This window comes from Eurosta solidaginis, chromosome 1 (assembly GCF_040869045.1).
Source record: "Eurosta solidaginis isolate ZX-2024a chromosome 1, ASM4086904v1, whole genome shotgun sequence".
In the NCBI taxonomy this organism is placed as follows: domain Eukaryota; kingdom Metazoa; phylum Arthropoda; class Insecta; order Diptera; family Tephritidae; genus Eurosta; species Eurosta solidaginis.
In genome coordinates this window covers 381537424-381559244 of record NC_090319.1, presented here as the reverse complement: position 1 = coordinate 381559244, position 21821 = coordinate 381537424, and the positions used below count along the sequence as shown (strand labels likewise).

Here is a 21821-nt window from a genome sequence, read left to right as displayed (position 1 = left end):
GTATAAAATTAAAGGTACTAATGAGAGTTTTAAAAAGGAGTGGGCCTTAGTTCTATAGGTGGACGCCTTTTCGGAATATCGTTATAAAAGTGGACCAGGGTTGACTCTAGAATGCGTTTGTACAATATGGGTATCAAACGAAAGGTGTTAATAAGTATTTTAAAAGGGAGTGGGCCTTAGTTCTATGGGTGGACGCCTTTTCGGGATATCGCCATAAACGTGGACCAGGCGTGACTCTAGAATGCGTTTGTACAATATGGGTATCAAATGAAAGGTGTTAATGAGTATTTTAAAAGGGCGTGGGCCTTAGTTCTATAGGTGGACGCCTTTTCGAAATATCGCCATAAACGTGGACCAGAGGTGACTCTAGAATGTGTTTGTACGATATGGGTATCAAATTAAAGGTATTAATGAGGGTTTTAAAAGGGAGTGACCCTTAGTTGTATATGTGAAGGCGTTTTCGAGATATCGACCAAAATGTGTACCAGGGTGACCCAGAACATCATCTGTTGGATACCGCTAATTTATTTATATATGTAATACCTGCCAAGATTTCAAGGGTTTTTTATTTCGCACTGCAGAACTTTTTCATTTTCTTCTACTTAATATGGTAGGTGTCACACCCATTTTACCAAGTTTTTTTCTAAAGTTATATTTTGCGTCAATAGTCCAATACAATTTTTTCGTATTTGGTATATAATTATGGCATTTTTATCATTTTTCGTAATTTTCGATATCGAAAAAGTGGGCGTGGTCTTAGTCGGATTTCGGCCATTTTTTACACCAATACAAAGTGAGTTCAGATAAGTACGGGAACTGAGTTTAGTATATATCGATTTTTGCTCAAGTTGTCGTGTTAAGGGCCGGGCGGAAGGACAGACGGTCGACTGTGTATAAAAACTGGGGGTGGCTTCAACCGATTTCGTCCTTTTTCACAGAAAACAGTTATCGTCCTAGGAGCTAAGCCTCTACCAAATTTCACAATGATTGGTTAATTTTTGTTCGACTTATGGCGTTAAAAGTATCCTAGACAAATTAAATGAAAAAGGGCGGAGCCACGCCCATTTTGAAATTTTCTTTTATTTTTGTATTTTGTTGCACCATATAATTACTGGAATTGAACGTTGACATAATTTACTTATATACTGTAAAGATATTAACTTTTCTTTTAAAATTTGAATTAAATAAACAAATTTTTAAAAAGTGGGCGTGGTCGTTCTCCGATTTTGCTAATTTTTATTAAGCAGACATATAGTAATAAGAGTAACGTTCCTGCCAAATTGCATCATGATATCTTCAACGACTGCCAAATTACAGCTTGAAAACTTCTAAATTTCCTTCTTTTAAAAGTGGGCGGTGCCACGCCCATTGTCCAGAATTTTGCTAGTTTTCTATTCTGCGTCATAAGTTCAACTTACCTACCAAGTTTCATCCTTTAATCCGTATTTGGTAATGAATTATCGCACTTTTTCCATTTTCGTTATCGAAAAAGTGGGCGTGATTATTGTCCAATATCGTTCATTTTAAATAGCGATCTGAGATGAATGCGCAGGAACCTACGTACCAAATTTCATCAAGATACCTCAAAATTTACTCAAGTTATCGTGTTAACGGACAGACGGACGGACGGACGAACGGACATGGCTCAATCGAATTTTTTTCGATACTGATGTTTTTGATATATGGAAGTCTATATCTATCTCGATTCCTTTATACCTGTACAACCAACCGTTATCCAATCAAAGTTAATATACTCTGTGAGCTCTGCTCAACTGAGTATAAAAAGAGGAAGAAAAGGGTAGTAATAAAAGTATAAGTAGGAATAAGAATAACAGTAATGTTAAGAGTAAAAGAAGGGGGCCGTAAAAGAGTTAGAACTACAGCAAGAGCATGAGTAAGACTGAAAGAGGAGAAGGAGGAGGAAGAGGAAAAGGAGGACGAAAACGAAAGGGAGAAGAAGTGAAGAATAAGCGTGAGAAGAAAAGAAGCGGAATGAGAAAGAACAAAAAGAGGAAGGCTTAAAAGAGTAAGAAGTAAGCGAAGTACACAAAAATGTGTGGTACAAAGCATTTATGTAGTTACTTTTCACATATTTTTGTCTCAAATTGAACAGCTGGAATGCTAGCTCAGTTCGGTAGAATATATATGTTCATATATACATAATAACAAACAAAACTTTCAATATCAGCAAAATTTTGCGCTCTATTTTTTGTTAAAGAGAACAATAAAAATTACCGTCAACACTTGTAGTTTCTTGACTTAAATCAACATTCGATTTACACTTGTTTCTTGTTAATTATTTTATTATGGCACTTAATTGCTTTTATTGTATACCGGCGCTGTTTTTTTTTTGCCAAAAACAACACAACGCAAACACCTAAAATACATATGTATATATGTATATAAGCTTTTATATGTCGATGACATAAAAGGCTATATAATAATTATACATAAATCAACAACAAAAAATCGTGTAAGCGATCATAAGGAATAAAGCACATGGCCGCAGCAATGTACTAAAGTACTTATAATTAATGTAATATCTTGCAAAAAGTCTCTTTCCGAGAAATATTCCAAACATTTTTTTGATAATACCAACACAGTACTACATATGTATGAGGACTATTGCATACAGCTGAGTTGCTCCACACCTCATTTGTAAGTCTTTTGATCAAATGAAATCAGCCTTATATGTATAAGTCCCATTTTTTTTTTTTTGGGTGAGGGCTACATATTGTCACTTTTGGCAGTTTTAAGCAATAAATTTCAAGCATTAATTTTGTTTTTTATTTTATGACATTACATACATATAGATATATTTACTTAGTCAAATTGTGGGCGTTTAAGTGTGTTGCTGGTATTTGCTAATATGAATTTTTTTTTTTAATTATAACAATCGCTAATTGTTGCCGCCAAAGCATTAAAGTTTAATTGAGAGAAAAAAATGTAATTTGTTAGTAGCTGCCAGTGGTCGTTTGGCCCGCGCTAGCGACACGGTATTCAATATAAATTAAAAAGTAAAAAATCGTTTTGTTTCCTACCGATTAAAGATAACTTCGAGAGATATGTTATTTATTAAAAAAAAAAAATTCATGTTTCAGAGAAAAACAAATGTAGATTCTAAGATTGGAATTTGTATTTCGAGATAAAAAGCACACTCATTGTTTCGATTGTTTTCATATCACGTTAAATCAAAAAAGCCAATTGAATCGTTTTTTATTGTGCTTACATGAGCTCGCCCTTAAGAAAAAAAAATTTTTTATTAAATGTTTGGGAAAAATCTTAAATAAAAGGCATCATAATATTTAAATAAAACATTTTATTGAAATCAAGATTTTTACCGAATAACGAAAAACAGTTGATTGTTTTTTATTGTGTTAATATGAATTATGAAAAAAACAGAAAACAAATTATTTATTTTAATTTAATTGCGTTGATACGATTTAGCTCATTTTTAAACCATTTTTCGGGAGAAAAAAAATTAAAAAAATTAATTACGTTAACATTTGTTCTGAATTTCGTAAAAACCCAACTGAGTCCGTTTTGTTTCGATCATAAGAACTCGCCCTAAATTTTTTAATAGATTTTTTTTAGGAACAGAAAAAATAAAAAAAAGTGTTTGAGAACAAAAGATAGAACAGTTTTGGTTTTTAAAAAATTTCTATACGATCAAAGATTTCTTCCGCATTTGCAAAAAAAACCTTTTTTAACAGTGTTCGTAGGAATTTGCCCAATTTTTTTTTCGATTAAGCAAAAAAGAAAAAAAATTATAACTTCCTTAAAATAATTTTTTTTTATATTAATATTTCACTATACCAATTAATTTTTTAAGACAGGAGCTAAAAAAAAAGGTTTTCGAGAAAAATCTTTTATTTATTATTTTTATAAGATCTAAAATTTTTTTCGGAACTTGGAAATAAAAAGACTTCTATTTTAGTGCTCGTACGAATTCACACTTAATTTTTTATAAAAAAGGTATCCAAACAAATGTTCTATGAGAACAAATTTTTTTTTAATCAAATTTTTTTTTGTAATTTTAAATTTTTTTACCAACGCTAAAATTTATTTTGTCTTTCGCAAAAACCAATTAACTGTTTTTTATTGAGTCCATTAAAATTCGTCCTAAATTTTTTTAAGAAAATATCGAAAATAAAATTGTTTTTTGAGAATAAAGACAAAAAAATAAAATTTTTTTTTAATATTTCATATTTCGATTTTGGATAAATGTTGATATTTTTTTATTGTGTCGTATTAATTTATCTATTTATGAAATCAGTTATTTATTTATTTATGAAAATATTTCCACAAAATGAAATTGATTACTTTTCTTTTTCTTATTAATTCGCCCAGAAATTATTCAATTTTAATTAATTATTTTTTTTCAAGACCCAATTGTTTCTTTAAAAAATTTTTTTATACCTTTCATGAACATGAAATGGTATATTAACTTTGGTCCGATATTTGTAACGTTGAGAAATATAGAAGATAGACTCTAGATAGAAGTATACCGAATTGTTCAGGGCGACGAACTGAGTTGATATAGCCATGTCCGTCCGTCTGTCTGTTTGAATGCAAACTAGTCCCTCAAATTTTGAGATATCTCAACGAAATTTGGCACAAGGATGTATTTTTGTATTATATTAGACATTTGTCGGATCCGGTAGGATCGGACCACTATAACATATATCTCCCATACAACCGATCGTTCAGATAAGACGATTTTGCTCATTCCTGCCGCAATTTAGAAAGTATAAACGTGAAACTCGATGATATATATTCTAATATATCATAGAAGATATTCGGAAAAAATCACTTTAATCGGAGCTATATATAGTATATATCCCATACAACCGATAGTTCAGATAGAAAGATTTTTGGTCATTTCTCCCTTAGTTTCCAATATAAAAATGCGAAACTTGGTGATATATATTCTAATATATCATAGAAGATTTCCTGAAAAAATCATTTCGATCGGAGCTATATATAATATATATCCCATACAACCGATCGTTCAGATAAGGGGTTTTTTGCCATTTTTTATTTTATATTTATCTTAAAAATCGTTTAGGTATGTACATCTGTTCATTATATATTTCTTATCTTATACATCCGATTATTTGGAGATTACGAACGGGATAACATTATTGTTCAGCCCCATTCATGAAAGGTATGAAGTCTTCGGCACAGCCGAAGACAGTCCCGTCTTTACTTGTTTTTATTTAAAGACAATATTATTAGCATTTGGATTTTTTCCGAAATTCAAAAGGAAAACCCGATTAAAAGTACATATCTAATTAACTTTAGAAGCTATTAATTTCGTGCAGCCACTCAGTGCGAATAGACTACTGTGCCGCTAAATGAACTTGCCAATTTCATACGAAACCGAATTAAAAAATAATGATGGACTATCCAAGATCTCCTTAGAGTACGGATATGCTAATTTGTTAAATAAAATAGCAAAAAAGTTTGTCGCCAAATTGAATTAAATTAATGCAGACATCTATGTTCCGGCCTAGAAAAATAGCCATGTGGTTGGTATGAGGTCTAGGGATTATAATAACAAGAAATTATTTTAATATGTAGAGTCAATGCCAGACAATTAGCAGGCAACCGTTAGCAGGCGCTACAACTTAAAGGCAGTCTTTAGGCTACCTAAATTAAAATTAAAATTTTGTTGTGTTGCCGAGTATGACTGACGACGAATGAAAAAAACAAATTTAAGTCAATTCGTTCGCCATGACATCATAGCTAACCGGACGCTATTCACAATTGTTTACAGCTGTTGGACGACTCTCGAATTAGAATGCAAATGCAATGCGCAATAAAATTATGAAAAACAACCTTTGTTTAACAAGCGACTACCTACTAATATGTGTAATTTTTCGCTAATATAAAAAATATTGAAAATTAATACCACCATCATTTTCTTTGCGCTAACAAATAAAAAAACACCCTCTTCCAGGTGGTAACAATTCCTATCAGCAACTAAACCAAAGACTACTTACTTGCAACATCAATTCAAAACGCTTGCTCCATATCATACAAATTACTATCTCAGCTGTGCTGCATCATTAAGAATTTCACTAGAAAAAATGCAGGAAAATAGGAGTCATAATAATGCAATTTGGCACACACACACTGAGACGCAGCTAAATACATTTTGTTTACATTTTCTTGTTTGAGTTTCCTCTTCTTGTGTGTTTTTTTGTTTTGTTGTGTGGCATGTTGCAAGCTGCATATTCATTTGTATTGTTAAATTATGCCAATGTACGCAGCATATCATGTGGCACATCCGCCGTATGCGTGCGGCTTGTTTCTAAACGCATATGCTTCATTATGTAAACATGCAGCGTTCCAGTGTATCTACTCGCACATACTGCATATTTATGTATACATAGTAGTTTTTGTTTTTTTTTTTTTATAAAAAGTAGAATTTAAATTAGAAATTCCATACCGTTAAATGCAATCTTTTTTGACTAGCACAAATGAGGGAATCTGCGGTAGTTGGCGTAAAAATACTCATAGCTATTGGGGCATCATAGAAAAGTGGGGGGGGGGGGGGGGGGGGGGCGTAACAGGAAGCTATGATTGCCATAATCGATCACTCATTCATTGATTTGATTTGATCTGTTTGATATGATGTGTATCTATGAATGTGCGTGTGTACATAGGCATCCTGTTGTGCATTATATAAATAGAGCGTCTTTGTTCAGCTGAAAAGTAACATACATACTTGTTGTTGTATGATGTAAGCATTCGGTATTTGATTGCTTCAGTAACATTTTTAGATGATTACATACCTACATATGTACTTATGTACATATGTATGGCGCTGATCTACAAAAGATTTCAGTTTTGATTTCTTTTGAAATTTGTTACGTTTCCAAGTGCCTGCTCGGATGTTCAAAATAATTTTTTGTAATTAAAAAATATTAAATTTTTTTGTGAACGTTTTTTGATGCTTTAATTTGACTGGAGTTACGGTCGTTTTAAAATTTATTAGTCTATCATTTCGTCTAACCATATAGCGTTACAACTAAAAAGTTACTGGTTTACAATGGCCAACCATTCTTCGAAATCATATCGTGATTGTTTAAGCTCCTCATAGTTGAGTCAAGGACCGCGATATGTGCCCTGTACTATCTGTCTGGCAGCTTTTGTCGCTCGTGGTATTAAAATTTTTAAATAAGTTCTGTAGCAAAATAAATAATAGTTTAAAAAAAAACTAAAAAAACACGCTTTTATAGCTAACCGAACTAAAAATAGAAAATAATTTTCAATTAAAAAGAGTTTATATAACAGTAGTAGAAGGTCAAACAATCATTTATAGTTAATCACCCCAAAATAAAATTATAATAAAATTTAAGTTATTAACAAAATAACTTAATTCAGATTAAAAAGCGTGGGGTGGATTTGACTACATTTCATATATTTCCTCTCAGATAGTTGCTAATAGAATGATTGTATCATTCAATATCAAGCACCCCACGCTTTTTACTTTGAATTAAATTATTCTGTTAATAACTTTAATTTTGTTATAATTTTATTTTGAGGTGATTAACTATAAATGATTGTTTGACTTTCTATTACTGTTATATAAACCCTTTTTAATTGAAAATTATTTTCTATTTTTTAGTTCGGTTAGCTATAAAAGCGTGTTTTTTTAGTTTTTTTAAACTATTATTTATTTTTAATTTTTTAGTTCAAGTAATTTTAAAAGTTTTAGTCGAGAGTGATGAAACCTCGAAACGCCAGCGGTCCATGGATGAATCCAACCCCACGGCACCGAAAAGGGCCAAGACGCAGGGAGGCTGGACGCGGTCTTTCGCCGAAATTGCCAAGGGTTGGCAGATCATAGACGAGAGCAGCGAAGATGGCAGGATCCCGAAAAATTAAATTAAATTTTATTAATAACTTAATTAACTATCGTTAACCTTATGTCACCCCACCATCACATTTTTGCATTGTCATTGAGCCTTGATACGTGTGCAAAGTTTCAATCAAACTTGTGGCCATTCAAAGTGGTAATAAGGCCAATTGACCGTATGGCCGTTGGCCTTATGCCACCACACCATCACATTAATGCATTGTCATCGAGCCTTGATACGCGTGCACAGTTTCAATCAAACTTATGGCCATTCAACGCGGTAATAAGGTCAATTGACCTTATGGCCGTTGACCTTGTGTCACCACACCTTCACATTAATGCATTGTCATCGAGCCTTGATGCGTGTGGAGCAGAGGAAGAGGGAGACCTCCACTGAGTTGAGAGAGGCAGGTGGAGGAAGACTTGACCTCCCTTGGTACTCCCAATTAACATCAGCTATCGCGAAACAGGGATAGTTGACGTGACTTGACGTTAAGAAACGGCCGATATGGCTTAGGTGATTAAGCGACAATTAATAATGATATGGATATATTCGTTTTAAAAGCCAAGCCTCTTTAACTGACCATATTCTCTACAATTTTCATGGGCTCTCAGCTTTACAGTAATATGTAGTAATTTCCTTTTTCAATTGATTTCACGTTGAGTCAGCCTTGATGTGCCACATATGTTCACAGTACAAGATCGAGTAAGCGCACACATATGTTTACAATATGATTTTCCAGTTTTCCCTCACATGTTTTGTGTTCCGTAGTTTTGCTGTTTTTGTTTTCATCTTTACTGTGTGCTTTTCTTATTGCCTTTTCTTGTGTTATTTTCTCTCTAAAAATAGTTTTTTTTATTATTTCTCTTTCTATGTAAGTTTTTACAGCGTGTTTTTATTTCTAGTGGAAGTTGCCTTTTTGACTTTATTTGATTTTTTGTTAAAGTTTTAACACATTTTATACGACTGTTGTTGTTCTATATAATACCCAGTAGGTTCATTTGTAACCTTAAAGTGCTACATATGTGAAAGGTGTAAAAGTTCAGCATATGAGTGTTTGATCTGTCTATCATTGTATGTGTTACATTTATCACCCGCCTGATGATCAGAGCACGTTAAACAAACAAATATTTTCTCATAAGACTGCAAAATTGAATTCATTTAGAATAACCTAAGGCCCACTTGTACAACAGCAAGATAATTTTTTTTAGCTCAGAGGTAATTTAAAAAATTTATTAAAAATGTATGTGTATAGCCCCTTATATCAAGTTAACTCTTGTTAGGTCTTTCTTATATGACCTTATCACTTCAAACTAATAGTAAGTAGTAAAATTTTACACCGTAGCTCACTTACAACAAGCTAAAAACAAGTGAAATCAGCAAACTTTTACCTACGTCGCCCTTTATAGGTCTCACTTTTTACCTTCCAAAAGCGTCTAGATTGTTTTCATGTATGCAGAATCTCTGATTTACGTCATATTTATTGGCTTCGTTTTTGCATTCATGTGTGTAGCTTTCATTATCTTGTGTTTAAGTTATTGTTGCTGTTGTAGCAGCATTAATTTACTAAAGGCGGGAGTTGTGCAATTGAAAAGAGATCTGCATTCCTCATAATATTATTAAAATAAATAATAGTTTGGAAAAATTAAAAAACTACGCTATTATAGCTAACAAAACTAAAAATTAGAAAATAGTTTTTTGTCACAAGTTTTATGTTACACTTTAAAGTGGTCATAAGGTTAACTGACTTTATATCCTTCGACCTTATGGCACCCCAACATTAAAATATTGCATTGTCATTGGTTCTTGATACGTGTCATAAATGGTCATATTTTTTAGTCACAATTTTTGTTACACTTTAAAGTGGCCATAAGGTCAACTGACTTTATGTCCTTTGAGCTTATGCCAACCCACCATCAAATTGTTGCATTGTCATCGGTTCTTGAGACGTGCGCAAAGTTTCAATTAAACTCATGGCCATTTGAAGTGTTCATAGGGATAATTGACTTTATGTCCCTTGAGCTTATGTCCCCCCACAACCTTCTTATATATTATTTCTAATTGCTGTTTTTATGTACGGGTCCCCTTTTCGCTCTTATTTGGAATCCAAATCTATAAATAAAGTTTTGTTTGTAAAAAGGGAGATTCGGGCTATTAGCGAGCTTTGGGCAATTTTGGTCGTAGCGCTCTTGTTTAGCTATATTTTATTAAAATAATTTGTTAAAAATAAACGATGCTCACAGCACACAAATATATCTATTTGTACTATGCCACTATTGTGAATATTTGCACTGCATTACCGGAAGTTGCGACCATACGCCAGATAGCAGCGCAAGCTGTAAGTTTTAATTGATTGATAGAACAGCTGATTTCTGTTGATATTTGTTAAGAGACTTTTATATTGGTTGCGCAAGAGTAATTAAACTTCTGGAAGTTGTTGAAAATTATGCTCAAACATTCCGTTACATATATTCATACATAAATACAACCCAAACTAATAAAAACTACGTAAAAAAATAAGGTGCGATCTGTATTTTTAATGGTAACATTTTTTAAAACTAGCCCAAATGCTTCTCTGCAGGGAACAATTTCTGATTCCACGCCCATGTGTTCTAAACCATATTCGATTGCTTACATTTGTGGATTTCCTCGTATAAACATACATAGACCTACTTGAAGTCGACACAGTTAATTCAATTGCTGCCAGACACATTCTTACGTATATATATGTATACATATAGAAATAAGTATTAAGCGTTATTACTATCTGTACGCATGAGCAAGAACTTAAGTAATTGAGTACAAAACAAATTAACATTTTCTTGTGACTCGGTTGTAAAATAAAATGCCGCTAACTAAGTTTCACTATTTCGTTTGAAATTCATGCAAGATATTGAAAAAATCAATAATATATAGGCGCATTATTATTGATCAGCTTCGGGGTGGTGAAGCATGCAAATTACTATTTGACCGAGATGTACCTTATTTTCTGAAAATTACTCCACGAAAGTGTCTTTGCCTGATACTTAAAAATGTTCTTTTTAAAGCACTGTATTTAGAATATTTCAAAATATTGCAAATTCGACTTAATCATGAAAGATTCCTGGAATACTTGAACAAAGCTCCGGAATTCGTCCCGAAATTCTCCCGCACTAACCAGATATTGTTACCGATATTATTCGGCAATGATTCTGAAAATATTGCTGATATACTCCCGACATCAATCCGAAACTGTTACTGGTTTAGATATTTGAAATAAAACTTTTAAATGCAATTTTTTCACTGTCACTCAAGGTCTTGTGATAACTTTTATCAGAGTTGTTAGAAGATCGGGTTTACAGCATAATAAATTAGAAAAACGCCTTTTTTCGACCTTTTATTGTGGTAATTTTTAGCCCTGAAGAAGACCACAATAAAAGGTCGAAACGTCGGCACCATATGAAATAAAAAAGGCGTTTTTCTAATTTATTAGACTGTAAACCCGATCTTCTAACAACTCTAATTACAACAAAACAGTAGGTAGTACAAAATGATAACTTTTATCATAAATAAAATAAAGCATATTCACCGTGACTTAAGCTATGGAAATATTATTAACCCTTGTGTGCGTTTATAATTCTCAAATCATTTGGCAATTTTGATCTTGTATTAATACTTGCAAAGAATGGCTCACCTTTAACTTTCTACCCGATATAAAGGACTTAATTATGTAAAGCGCGCTACAGTTAGCGTCACATTCATTAACCATTACATATAATTGTACTACCAATCTTTTCTAAGAAAAGTGTTACTCCCTTTTTGGGAAGGAATACACTAACAAGACTTGCCATTTAAGACCATCTAGCAAGGTTTAACATTTCTATTAAGAACCAAAGCTTTGCATGGTTATGGATTCGTTAGGCGACCAAATGTAGGGCAGTTGATTTACGACTCACAAAATGGCACTTTTTGCCGCTACAGCACTGAATGTGTGCTTGCTCGCGGCAATGCGGGTCGATTTTAAAGCTTAGTTCGTAGTAATTTGAGTAATAGATGCGTAATTTTGTCCTTTGCTTAGATATCTTTGTAGTGCTTAATATATTTGAGTCTTGAGAGGTCACTAACATTCGCTTTAACCCAATATATCAAATACCAAAATAATAGTGCTTTTTGAAACATGGTGAGGAAAGTTGTTTAAGGCCCACTTGCAGAACGGCAAGTTAATTTTTTAACTCTGAGTTAACTTAACATGGGGGGTTAAACTTATACATATTTGACAATTTTTAAACTTACTCTGAGCTAAAAAAAAATAAATTTTCGTTCTGTAATGGGCCCAAAAAGTTAAAATTCACTTAAATTTTTTATTTCTCAAATAATTTCTACTTTAAATTATTTTTTCGTATGCCATATAGAGTTAATGTGACTTTGGATAGGTGCGTATCCCTGACTGTTCTAAAGAACTACACCATACGACCAATTTAAAAAAAAACTGTCTTCGATCTCTCTTTCTAGATTACTATCCAAGAAGAACTAATCAACATATAATGTTTTCATTAAACTAAGTTTTTTATGTATTACAGCATTGTCCTGCTCAAGCGCATTTCATATTCTACACTACTTCTTAACAAGCATTAGTTGATAATGATTCGACAACGTGTCCCCTTTAAGACCTTAGGGACTAATACTTTTCTTGAACAGTATATTCCAGTCATAAAAATTTAAACCGCAGGTCGTCTTTGCTTCAAATCAAAAATATTTATGTACTAGCAGACCAGGCAGACGTTGTTCTATCTTAACTTTGGCCTATGTGCATACCTTTTAAGAAGCTTTTACCTCTTACTCTCCCTCCCTCTCCCCCCTTTTCCTTATCCTTTTATTCACTCCTCCCTCTGCCCCTCTTTTTCTCTGCTTCTCTTCCTCCTTTTCCATCTTTTCCCCACTTCTTTTCTGCTACATATATTCCTATCTCTGTATCTTCGTCTAACTCTATCTCTCTCTCGGTTTCTTTCTCCTTCCCTCTTTTCTCTTCTCTGTAGTATCTCTTATTCTTCTTTATCCCAGTTCAATCCCAGTCTCAGTCAAAGTCCCAGTCCCAGACCCAGTGCCACTTTCAGTCGGCCCCTGGTCCGTTTCCTGGAAATAAATATGCCGTAAATACTAATCCAGACGAGGGGCTACCTGTATACCAAAATTTTAAGCAAATCGAACCGTAAATAGAATTTTTTCGAATATATCGGTCTCTGGTCAACTTTCCGGAAAGAATTTTTCTATCCGTAAGAACTATCCTCGCACCTCAAGGAATATTCTAAAAAAAATTGCGAAATCGGTCCAACCGCTCTCGAATTTTGCACAAATTTTTTCCCTTTATATTAAGTCCCTTTCATGTTTGTTCCCTCATTTCCATACGAATTTTTGACCCACGGAAAAGTCTTTTTCGGTAACTTCCCGTTGAGCTAGACACTTGAAACATAGAACATAGTTCAGATCTGGGAGACATTACAATGCAAGTGAAAAAAAAATCTGCAAGGTGGCGCACGGATCAAGATATAAAGAAAATTATTTTAAAACGGATATTTTGCTATCGACTTTTACCCAACTTCTCGGTGATCCAGAGACTTGAAACTTAGCACATAGTTTGCGAGTCGATGGCACTACAATTCGTGGAAAACAAAATGCCACCAGGTGGCAGACGAATCGAGATAAACGAAAATCCCTGAAAAAAACGCAGGGAATCTTCTGATCGATTTTTAAGTAACTTCCCGATGAGCTAGAGACTTGAAACTTTGCACGCAGTTCGAGGGTTGGTGGCAATGCAATTTACAGCAAACAAAATTCCGCTAGGTGGCGCGCTAAGTGATATAACTACAAATCCTTGAAAAACGAGGGGAATCTTGCAGTCGATTTTTGAGTAACTTCCCGGCGAGCTGGAGATATGAAACTTGAGCCGTAAGTCAGAACCCGGTGACAATGCAATATTTTATCCAAAAAAAATTCCGCTAGGTGGCGCATGGATCGAGATATTAGGAAAATTAATTTTAATTTGGGAATCTTTCAATCCATTTTTAACTAACTTATCTAGAGACTTGAAACCTGAAATATAGTTTAAAATTCGGTGACAGTGCAATGTTTGATCAAAAAATTTGAGCAACGTAACGCACAAGTCGAACTATTTAGAAGATTGGGCCATACCTTCATGGATAGCCTCCTGAGTGTTTCAAGCGTTGTAGAATTCCACCTCGTTGAAGGCCAACTCAATGCACGTCCTTGTTAGACTTTCAGGCGTATGCGAATTTCACCACGATTTTCAGCTGTGCAAATTAAGTAGCTGACGAACGAGGTGGAATACTGTTGTTATGATGCCAGGTGGAATTCTGTTGTTTTCGCCAGTGTTGTCAGCGAAAATTCCACTAATTCTATTAAATCTTGCTATTTTGAAGAAATAAATAAAGATACGAATTTTCACTTAGGAATTACTTAAATTACTAATCAAAGTTGCAATTGCCTTTTTGTAGGCAGTACTAAAAAAACTGAAAATAAAAAGATGATAAAAAAATTTTAAGGACTACCTTTATATAAATGGACCAAGATGCAATTTTTCCTTTAATACAGACATAATCTTGTTGAATTTTGACTTAAAAACTTTAACAATAGCTCTTGTAAAAGAATTTTGGGATTTAAAATTATAAAGTCGAGCGCGTGTTTAAATTTTAAATAATCAATTAGTTAATCCCAAGTACATGATTTGCCTTAAATTGAAAGATTGCGATCCACCAGTTTTAAATCCCAAAATTCTTTTACGAGAGCTTTTGTTAAAGTTTTTTAGTTAAAATTCAACAAAACTATGTCTGTATTACAGGAAAAATTACCTTCTATTTTTTGGTCCATTTATATAAAGGTAGTCCCTAAAATTTTTTATCATCTTTTTATTATATTATAGAATTTAAAAGAATTGTTCTCAGAAAATACGTCGCAAATATTACAACCGGTCAAAATAACTTATTGTTCTTTAATCACCTTGAAAAACTGACTAATAAACTTCACTTTCCGCCCCATAAACAAACATGATAATAAAAGAAAATAATTAATTTACTTCACTTTCGCGTAGAGCATTGACATTTAAAATTTCTTGGCCTTATGAAATACAAACCTCTGATTTATGTGTTTATATACTTCAATACATATATATGTATGTTAATATGTATAAACGTGTAAGTTTACAATTTTTCTCTGTTAAATACATCATCTTTTTTTATTGATTTATACAACAAATAAATTATAATTTAATTAATTGTTTATTACAGTAATAGCTTTATCGCTCTGTGATTTATGTAGTGGTTTTTAACCTTTCGATCAGCAGCAAAAAACCTTGAGTTTGATAGGGAAATTAAAACAAATCTTTAAGGAAAGTGAAGAGAAGATAATATAAATATATTCGCGCAGCGGGTTAGGGGGTCAGAATATACCCGCGTTAGGTATGCCTGTCGTAAGAGGCGACTAAAATAACAGATTCAAGGGGCTGTGTAGCGCAACCCTTCAGGTTGCCAGCGCAATATACAGCTTCTCCAAACCCAATTGTCAACCTCCTCTATCCGCGGCGAATCCTGTTTCACTAACAGACGACCCCAAGCTCCTCATGACACTTGGGGTGGGGAGGGAGGTATGGCCTGAAGGTTTAATTTGGCCATATAAGTCGTTCCCGACATGGTCGGGCTAGTACGTTAATGGTGCTGTGTTACCAGAGCGTACCGGATCTGTATACGGTAAAGGACCATCACATCGATAACACTCCCCAAAGCCTTCGGGGAGCAACCTTATCGCTACAACAACAACAACATCAACAACAACAGAAGATAATATAAATAATAGTAATAACTAATATTATACATATTTTCAAGAAACTTGGTATTTTTAAATAAATATAAAAATTAAAACAAAACCCAAAAAATATTTTGTTTTTCAAAAAACTGTTATCGCCAACAGTTTTTTGAAAAAAAAAAAATATTTTTTGTGTTTGTTTTAATGGCGTGTTCAATTTATACTTATTATTAAGAATTCTTTAGCTTAACACCGGCTTATAATAATTGAATATTCAATTATAATAATTGAATATTCAATTATTATGTTTTCTAAGAGAAACTGAAAAAATAAAATTAAAGAAAAAAAACTTTTTTAAAAATAAGCTTTTATTATTTTGGTTAATAAAATTAACTAAAAAGTAAACAATAAATTGACTCTAAAGAAATATAACACTTTATAAGTTCATTGTAAGCTTAAACGATAATTAGGCTTTTTCGTCTGCGACAAAAAAATTCTATATTGTACATAATTATGTATTTTTAACATTATAACTTTACACCTAAATTATTAAATCTTACAGTTTATATCACAGTCCTAATTGTTCTAATAAAAGCGTGTTACATTGCGATAGCAAGAAAAGGAGATCCTAAATGTTCTTAATTATACCATCAAAATTTAACACGTTTTTTATTAGAACAATTTGGACTGTGATATAAACTGTAAGATTTAATAATTTAGGTGTAAAGTTTTAATGTTAAAAATATATAGTTATGTTTTTGGCGCAGACGAAAAAGCCTAATTATCGTTTAAGCTTACAATGAACTTATAAAGTGTTATATTTCTTTAGAGTCAATTTATTGTTTACTTTTTAGTTAATTTTATTAACCAAAATAATAAAAGCTTATTTTTAAAACAGTTTTTTTTTTCTTTAATTTTATTTTTTACTTTTTAGTTCGTTTTATTAACAAGTAATAGAAGCTTCTTCTTAGAAAAGCCTTTTTCTTAAATTTAATTTAAATATGAATTTTTATTTTTATTTTTAGTAGGGTAAATTATTATGGCTTTGGCCGTGTAAATTATTATGGGGTATTTGTATATTTTAGATTTAATGCACAATTAATATGTGTGTGTTTGAGCGGCCAAATAATAACAGTAGTATTGCTAAAGTGCTGCTTAGTTGATGGAATGTCGCTAATTTCCTAGCGATGATCAGCAGATTGTCAATATTTCGTTCATCGGACGCGCGAAATTGCCACATCTGCTTAAATTTTCCAAGATTTTCCATTCTTGATTTAACTTAAGCTGTTATGCCAATATTTTTCAGCCAGCTTTTTTCAAATAGGTAATTTTTCCAAAAGCAAAATAAATTACAGAACAGATTACAGAGTTAAACAGCCTTAAAAATTCAGCTATGTTGGTTATACACAGAAATACAGCAGAGGGTTGTGTCTCCGCTTTTCGCAAGCGTTGAGATTCACCACGCGTGACACGCGTGATTCACCACGTCCAAATATCACAATCCACGGATAGGTACCGGCGGGTTTGTATGGGACTTAGGCTGTTATGCCAAAGTAAATACAAATCTTTACCGATAACTGTGTTATCGATTAATTTATCGAATTCTAACAAAGTAATATTGCATTGTCATCGGAGTTATATATGTGTGCAAAATTTCAGCTCAATCGGACACCGGGAAGTGTATCAAATTTAACTTGCAAGATTCCATTACAGACAACAAAAGTGAAACTAAATAAAAGCTTATAAAAAAGGAAGGAACATTTACTGGCACATTGCGATGGTACCATTTCGAAAATAGCCACAAGTTCATCGTCAGGCAATTTCGAAATGGTACCATCGCAATATGCCAGTAAATGTTTCTTCCTTTCTTTTCAGTTTCTCTTAGAAAACATAATAATTGAGTATTCAGTTATTATAAGCCGGTGGCAAGCTTATGAATTCTTAATAATAAGTATTTTTTTTGGTTTGGTGAAAAAATTTACCCTTTCGCCATTTTCTTTTCGCAGGCTCGAAAATTATTTTTTTGGGTATGCGTAGTGGAACTTTTTTTCCTGAGCCCAAATCCCAACAAAAAATCGATGGCACGATATCGGTTAACTTTCGTCGTTGCATATTAGCCTATTTATATTGGAGAATAATATTTTTCACTTGGCATTGCCCTTTTTGATCACCGATATTTTGACAACCTAATTCCATGGGTTATAAACCTGTAGTTCCAACTGTCGCTTGTCTCGTTTTTTTCTCTTCATTTTTTGTTTACTTACCTGTGGCTTTGTTTTTGTGTTGATTTTATTTTACTTATTTTTGTGCTTGCACTTTCCAATGAAAGAGCCATAAAGCAGCGTGTGGCACGAGACTACCACCAACTTTGTTCATATGTCTGAAATGCCTCTTATAGCGTTTTCTTTTCTGAAATAAATTGTTGCCTGAGTAAATGGTAAAGCCTTAGTAGAGTTACTCCTACCCCAGAAAATTTTCAACACTTATAGTGCATACAGAGAACATTTCAATTCACCACATTCATTCAAATAAACAGAGTATATGTGGAACTTAAGCGCGAATTGAGAGTTTCACAACTGCCACAACGCCATTTTATACAGGGTAAAAGTGTAACGCTTTTGCGTTGCGAGCAGGCAACAATTTTCACAAAAGAAAGAAATACCCCGTAAAGCGCTGCCTGTTTTTAAACGGTTTTATTTAGCTTGACTTGACAGGCCGGCCGCATGCACGGCCGTTGTGAACGAATTTTGTAATTGAAATTTAAGTAACTTCCCGAAAAGCTACAAGCTTGAAACTTCGAATATAGTTCAGAACCCGATGACAATGCAATAATAAGAAAAAAATCGCCGCTAGGTGGATATTCGCAAAATACGCATTTGTGGTCCGATTTGGCTCATATTTGGAACACATAATACATGTAAGAATAGAAATCGACCTGTGAAAAAATCGCCGCTAGGTGGCGCATGGATCGAGATATTCACAAAAATCGTATTTGTGGTCCGATTTGGCTCATATTTGGAAGACATAATACATGCAAGAATAAAAAGCGACTTATGAAAAAAAATAGCCGCTAGGTGGCGCAAGGATCGAGATATTCACAAAAATCGTATTTGTTGTCCGACTTGGCTCATGATTGGAACACATAATACATACAAGAATAGAAAGCGACCTATCAAAAAAATCGCCGCTGGGTGGCGCAAGGATCGAGATACTCACAAAAATCGTATTTGTGGTCCGATTTGATTTGGTCCATATTTGGAACACATAATACATACATGAATAAAAAGCGACCTATGATGCCCGATTTGGATCAGATTTGGAACAAATATTGCATACAGTCCAGTAGAAGTGACATCAAAATATTTTGGAGTTCGAGAAGGGATGGATTACGCGTAATAATGAGTCACTAAATGAACTAAATAGAATGAGAAATAATAGGCAATTAAATAAAGACTAAAAACTTGAAAATAAAATAATTAAAAAAAAATTCTTAAGTTAAACGGTTTTATTGAAAACAATACTTACATGAAATAATAATAATACGAAAAGCTAGAAAATAATTAGATAGGTCCTAGGTACTGGTCATCACACTCCTTATCAATCTAGGGCGTTGATCAGACAATTAAATCAGACAATAATTATATATTTTTTGAATAATAGGGAAAAAATAAAATGACTGCTATACATTTTTAGTGGTTGTGGAGAAAGGCAGCACTATCACTAAGCTGCAAATAAAATATTCCACAATCAAATCTTTCCCGAATAGTGTAGTTCTAACGAAAATTTTATGCTATCAACATATAGTGTACTGCACCCAAATATGAACTAAACAGCAAAAAGTGTAGACCGGCCAGCAGGGAATGAATGTTTATCGATTAAGTTTTAAATTACTTTGAATTTCAAAGCACGCTTTGATTACTTTGTGTACCGAAACCGATTTTGTTGTTGTTTGGAGCCAGCCAGAATCAAAGTGATGTTGAGAACCATACGGACTCAAAATAGCCATTGCGTAGGCACTTTTGATTTAGACAGTTTACCGCATACACAAATTTTGTTGCTCTACCTGGAAATCCAAATATCTTTTTAGAACAAAATTGCCTGGCGCTTTCCTATGTTAATTTTATTGGCAAAATTTAAGAACAAAACATAAAAACAAAACGTTGCATTCTTGTGCAATAAACGTAAGTTATGAAACTAAGAACATACTGTAAAAATTAGTAAATAATTAAGAAAAAGTCAGAAAAAACCGTTAGTGTATTAAGGTATGCGCACAAATCCGATTTGGTAAAGTGGCGATTTTAAAACTCATTCGTATAAAAAAAAATGTTTCGATATCTGTTCTCTTAATACAGACAATTTTTCTAGATTGTGTTTTGTCGAGGTGCTTCTTCATCTCATATATTTTCTAACTGGACTCTTTCTTTTGTGGATTATGAATCATCGATATTTTAAAGGTAGGGAATATGAGGTGCACTCTTTCAGGACATATGCGTATTTAATGATCAAATGATCAAAATACTGCCGAGTTTCTACAAACTGCCGTAAGTACTAGTATGATACCCATCAAAACTCTTATTTGTGAGCTTCAATACTAAAAATAAATTTAAATGCACAACTCTCGGTTCCCGTTGTAAAGGATCTCATAAAGCTTTTGAAGACCGATCTGTATCAGGATGCATTTGCTGAACGCTTTATACTAGCAATTGTTTTACAAAATTCCAAGGACTATTTTACTTAAAATTACTATAACAAATTCATCAAAACCTCATCGATATTTGAAAAAATATATTGTGATGAATTTAAGGCCGTGGTTAAATAAAACACAATGTTTAAAATTTCATTGGTTTTTTAATTTGCCAATATTTCGGCTTCAGTCTGAAGCCATCTTCAGGACTGTAAGTAAACACAAATGTATAAAAAGGGGGCATTCATTTCAGATACATGGTCATTAAAATTTACGTTATGCAACTAGGTATACATATAATGACCATGTATCTGAAATGAATGCCCCCTTTTTATACATTTGTGTTTACTTACAGTCCTGAAGATGGCTTCAGACTGAAGCCGAAATATTGGCAAATTAAAAAACCAATGAAATTTTAAACATTGTGTTTTATTTAACCACGGCCTTTAAGCTCATTATTATTAACATAACGTAAACGCATAAGGCTATAAAAATTACCAAAAATATTGTGATGAATGTTAGTGACACTAAGTGATACTCACATCACTAATATGATACTAAGTAAATAAAGCCACAACCACAATAAAGCAAGCAGTCACTTGTATCTACATAAACGAATCAATCATTATGTCTACACATATATCCATACAAGCAGCGGAGAGCAACGCACAAACACATGCATATATCTGAGATACTCCCAAAGTAGTCAATCATCTGTGGAAGTATCACTCACATATACACGCGCATTGGCTATGCAAGAAGCTATAAAAATCGTGCATCTGTAGTTATAGCTGCGAAATTTATAGCTGGTAAAGGAGTAGTAAATTCTATAAATAGAAACGCCTAGAAGTATGGAAATGACAGAGTATAAAAGGAGGTAAAGCTGAGAATCAGAATGAGTTTGATTTAAGCACACTATCTGTTGAGAAGTTGAAGTGTTATTGTGAAGCACTTTAATAAGGACCATTTTTGCATTATTGAATAGTGGAGTTATTTATTCAACAGTTTTGTGATTCGAACGTTAGAAAAAGGTTGCCAATAAGCGGAATTTCCCTAAATTCGTTACAATATATTTTCTTGGAACATAATAACCCCAACAAAGTTCTCTGCTCAAGCAAAACACCTAATGAAATATTTTCCTGCAGGGTACTTCGTCTGGTTTTCATAAATAACCCAAGAGCTTTTCACTATAGGGTGTGTTCACTTTTTGCTTCACTTTGCAAGCATGCAGCAACGGCTGATTTAGCCAGCTTTGCTAAGCACTCAAATTCAAAATACCTTTACTTATGTTCAACGTTATCGCTCAACAACACCAAATGTACACGGGCATTAACAACATTAGTAGCAAACAAACAAGCGCATAATAACAGACGTTAAATGTGAAAAAATGCATTAAAGAGACTAAAAGTGTAAGACAGCGCAACTAATGTCATTAAGTCTTCATCTTGACCCAAGAAAACATTCCGAAGGGGTAG

At 33.1% G+C, this 21821-nt stretch overlaps 1 protein-coding gene and 1 long non-coding RNA gene across 8 annotated transcripts in view; one reads left to right on the top strand and one right to left on the bottom strand.

Moving 5' to 3' along the window:
* The window catches only part of LOC137238362 (uncharacterized), a 146726-nt gene extending 131765 nt beyond the window's left edge, over positions 1–14961 (bottom strand). Inside the window, exon 1 of the long non-coding RNA XR_010949175.1 lies at positions 14862–14961. This is a non-coding gene — a long non-coding RNA (uncharacterized lncRNA). The remainder of the gene's footprint in view (positions 1–14861) is intronic.
* cv-c (crossveinless c) overlaps positions 1–21821 on the top strand; it is a 592078-nt gene that overhangs the window by 9895 nt on the left and 560362 nt on the right. The gene's annotated exons all lie outside the window — the stretch shown is intronic.